This window comes from Bison bison, unplaced genomic scaffold (assembly GCF_000754665.1).
Source record: "Bison bison bison isolate TAMUID 2011002044 unplaced genomic scaffold, Bison_UMD1.0 scf7180017864440, whole genome shotgun sequence".
Taxonomy (NCBI): domain Eukaryota; kingdom Metazoa; phylum Chordata; class Mammalia; order Artiodactyla; family Bovidae; genus Bison; species Bison bison.
The window spans coordinates 1,005,603-1,010,523 of NW_011495002.1; positions in this window are offsets into that span (position 1 = coordinate 1,005,603).

The window sequence follows — 4,921 nt, forward strand, 5'->3', positions numbered from 1 at the left end:
TTTAGCCCTTCTTTTACTGTAGCTCTGTCGGCAACATGTTCTCTTAGTTTTCCTTCATCTGCTAATGCCTGCATTTACCCTTTCACTGAGCGACTGAACTGAACCCTTTCTTTGCTGGTATTTTCCCTGGATATGGAATTTTGGGCTGATGGTTCTTTCCTCGCAGCACTTAAGAAATGCAACCCTTCCTTCAGGCCTTCACATTTCTGATGAGAAATCTGCCGTCATTCAAATTCACATTCAAATTTTTCTCTAGTAAATAAGATGTTCCCCCCTCACTTTCAAGATTTGTTTTCGTTCTTAGTTTTCAGAAGTTTTGACAATGATGTGTCTTAGTGTGGATTTGTGTTTATTCTGTCTAAGACTTCATTCAGATTCTTGAATCTGTAGGTTCATATCTTTCGTCACATTTTCATTTTTTTTCAAGTACTTTTAGAGCCATGCCTTCTGTCTTCTTCAAAGACTTGAGTGATGTGAGTACATAAACATTTTTGGGGGGTCCCACGGGTGCTTTTTTTTTTTTTCCATTGCTTCGGGTCTTAGTTGCAGGATCTTTCGTTGTGGTGCACAGGCTCCTCTCTAGTTGTGGCACATAGGCTCCAGGGCTGGTGGGTTCTGTAGTTGCAGGGGGCTCAGCTGCCCCACAGCAGTGGGATCCCAGTTCCCTGACCAGGGTTCGAACCCACGTCCCCTGCATTGGAAGGCAGACTCTTAACCACTGGACCACCATGGAAGACCTGGTCCCACAGGTCTTTGAGGTGGTATTCTTACCCCCACCCCAAGCTATCTCCTCTTTGTTGTTCAATCTGGGTAATTTCTATTTTTCTATTGGCCAGTACACTGAGTCCCTCCTCTCTCCACTCCAATCTGCTGTTGAACCTGTACACTGATTTTTTTTTTTTTTTGCTGTTTTATTTCTATCTTCTAAATTTCATGTGGTTTTTCTTTATATATTCTATTTATTTGCTGAGACTTTTGATCTTTTCATTTATTTCAAGCACATTCGTAATTGTTCCTTGAAGGATTTTTATCATGGCTGCTTCAAGCCTGCTGGCAGATAATTCTGACACCCCTGCCATCTCATGAATAGTGTCTATGCCTTATCATTTTTCATGCAAGTTGAAATTTTTCTGGTTGGCTTCATGAATGAGCTGCATTTGAAGTGGAGGCATTTTAAGATATTATGTTGTGAGGCTCTGACTCTCACTGAACCCTTCTGATTTAGCTGGCCTCCTCTGATAGCATTCCAGCAGGGAAAGGGGGCTGGTGCCAGCTCATTAATAGTGATCGGGGTTCTGGGTTCCACGAGCCTCCCTGGATACTACGGGGAAGAATCAAGACCTGACCCTACACTAGGCCTCCTCTGACACCATCCCTGGGTGGAGAGGGGAGAGCTTGTGATGCTTTGGTGGGAGGGGGAGCAGATGTGTGGTCTCCACACAGAATCCCCGCTGATAACAGGTGTAGGGGGTCTTGTTACTGCCCTTCAAGAATGAAGGTCCTAGCTTCCTCTTTGGCCTTCCTTAACACCACCTTTTTTCCTGTGGTCATGTATGGATGTGACAGTTGAACTGTGAAGAAAGCTGAGCACTGAAGAATTGATGCTTTTGAACTGTGGTGTTGGAGAAGACTCTTAAGAGTCCCTTGGACTGCAAAGAGATCCAACCAGTCCATTCTAAAGGAGATCAATCCTGGGTGTTCTTTGGAAGGACTGATGCTGAAGCTGAAACTCCAGTACTTTGGCCACCTCACGCGAAGAGCTGACTCATTGGAAAGGACTCTGATGCTGGGGAGGACTGGGGGCAGGAGGAGAAGGGGACGACAGAGGATGAGATGGTTGGATGGCATCACTGACTCAATGGACATGAGTTTGTGTAAACTCCAGGAGTGATGATGGACAGGGAGGCCTGGCATGCTGCGATTCATGGGGTCGCAAGGAGTTGGACACGACTGAGCGACTGAACTGAACTGAACTGAACTGAACACCACCTTGGTCAGCGGGGGGAAGGGGGTTTCCCATGACAAGCTGACAAGGGTGGGGCTCTCTGTTCCCCACTCAGTCTTTGCTGCTGAGCTGGAAGTGAGACTTGGTGGCTCAAATGGTAAAGAATCCACCTGCCAATGCAAGAGATATAAGAGACATGGTTCGATCCCTGGAGGAGGGCATGGCAATGCACTCCAGTATTCTTGCCTGGAGAATCCCCATGGACAGAGGAGCCTGGTGGGCTACAGTCCACGGGATCACAGAGAGTCGGACACTATGGAAGCGACTTACTGCGCACACACGCATGAGGGTGAGACCACAGTGTTCTCTGTAAGTGTCTGCCTGGGCTAAGAAAAGTTATCAACCAGAAGTTTCTGTCTTGCAAGACTGCCCCTTTCCGGGTCCTTTTCTAGAGAGAGCAGGGTTAGGTTTGGACTTTCGTTGACTTCATCCATTTGGCATTTCCCAATTGCAGACTTCTTCAGCTCTAAGACTGGGCTGTCTGAGGCAAAAAAGAAACCCAGAGAACTTGCCACCTTGGGGCTCCTCTGCCTTGAGCTCCCCCACTGCAGATTCCTTCCCTTCACCTTACAGCGTCTTCTGAAGTTGGCTTTACATAAAATATCCAGGGTTTTCCTTATACTTACTTGGAGAGGAAGGGGATAGGAAAAGTGTATCCACCTAGCTTCCCAGAAGACCAGAATCAGTGCTTCTCTTTTTCTTTGTTAATTTTAAGATCATATGACTTTGGTCTCCTGTTGTTGTTCAGTCCCTCAGTCGTGTCAGACTCTTTGTGGCCACATGGACTACAATACATCAGGCTTCCCTGTCCACCATCTCCCAGAGCTTGTTCAAACTCATGTCCATTGAGTCGATGATGCCATCCCACCATCTCATCCCCTGTTGCCCTCTTTTCCTCCTGCCCTCAATCTTTCCCAGCATCAGGGTCTTTTCCAGTGACTCAACTCCCCTGAGTCTTCTGAGAGGTACAAAAATAACTGCATAATCTTAGTTTCAAAAGCAACCAATTTTATTAATTATAAAAGGGAAGAACTATACAACGAGTAATAGTCAGAACGTAAGTTCCTTGCAGTTTCTTGTCTGTTCCTTTTCTCGGCTCATTTCTTGCTGAAGCCTTTAACATCTGACACTGCTATTCTACCCTGATTCCACGATAACCAGACAAGATATCGAGGAATGGTATCCAGGAATGGATAACTGACGAGACATGGTACTTGATGGCCGGGCTCCTGAGGGCTCATGGCCTGGATGGGACTGGAGGTCCTGCAGGGAGTGTGTGGCCAGCTCTGATCTCTAGAAGCATCTGGAGGGAGAGAAGGGAAGAGCACTGACTCAAGTAACTTCTGTCAGGGAGCATACGATAAATTGTCCAACGGAGTTCTGAGGTCGAGGAAAAAGCAGGGTCTCCAAACAGGCTTCGGGTTGGGTCCAGGCGTCTGGTTGCTCTGGCAACAGCAGGTCGGGAGAGGAGGGCACAATTCTGGTGTAATTTAAGGGCGCAGGACATTTGCATCCTCAGACACCTCATCCACTGGCCATCTCTCATTTACAAGTCAAAGCTTTTATAGGGGTTTGTTTTTGACTACATGGCTGTCATCCTATTGAAGTCCTGGCACAAAGTCCTCTTTCCAGGACTGCTGAGTCTACCAGAGGGTTTTCCTGTTTCCTTCTTCCACAGGATATGGACGTTAAAGGGCTCGCAAAGCAAAGCCTCTTGTGAAAGGCCAAGTGGAGACTCAATAACCGATTGCCTCCTTTATAATTACTGCTTATGGAAGACGCCCATCTCTGCTCCAAGTTTGAAGGTTAAAAAACCTCACTTAGTTTTACCCTATCCATCAGTTTCTTTGGGCTTGGCTTCCCTGTTGGCTCAGAGGGTAAAGAATATGCCTGCAATGCAGGAGACCTGGGTTCGATCAATTTCTTTATGTCTACATTGACCTCATGCGAACATGCTTATGGGTTTTAAATAAGTTTTAAGCATTTTTTCATGCTTACACAGAAAAGACTAGCTGAGAACAAGCAACATAAAACCAGATTCTTGAGACACACCTACTGATAATTTGAGAAATGCCTACACTGCTGAGTTGTTAAGACATGGAAATGACCTGGTTTCCATATTTATTTTAAAATGCTCACACCAAAAGAGAAAAGATGCAAAGCAGCACTTTCTTTTGCAAACATGAAAATTACCTCCTGGTGCTAAAGTCTACCAAGCCAGGAGTTATAACATTCCCCAAAGATGGGAAGAAGTCAGTGTTCCTTTATTTTCTCTTTGAATTTCATGGTCAAGTGGGTGAAATCTGAAAGATAAATGAAATCAGGCATTCCAGCTGTGTGGATGTTAAATTCACTCACCTCTGTTCCCCTTTACCATATTTTTTTTTTCACTGATGCCATTTCCCCTCCGTGGGACTTATCAGGTATCAGCTGGAAGCCACTTTCTCTGATGACACAGTTGATTTCATTTGAACTTTTGACCTCAGTTGATTTCATTCTTCTGTATAACACTGAGTTGGTTGCCTGTGACCTTTAACTTGGTAACTCATCGCAAACTTGGTAGCTTAACACAGAAGGTCATCTTCTTACAGTTCTGGAGGCAGATAGTCCAATGTCAGTGTCCCTGGGCTGACGTTAAGGTATGAACAGGCCGCGCTCCCTCCAGACGCTCCACAGAAGCACTTGTTCCTTCCTCGGATACCTGTTGGTTTCCAGCATTCCTTGGCTTGTGGCTGCATCACTCCAGTCTTCAAGGCTAGCATCTTCAATTCTCTCTGCTCCATCCTCAGACTGCCTTCTCATCTGTGTGTATAAAAATCTTCTCTGCCTCTCTCTCTCTTTTTTAAAGTCTTTATTGAATTTTACAGTATTGTTTCTATTTTATGGGTTTTTTTTTTTGGCCAGGAGGCATGTGGG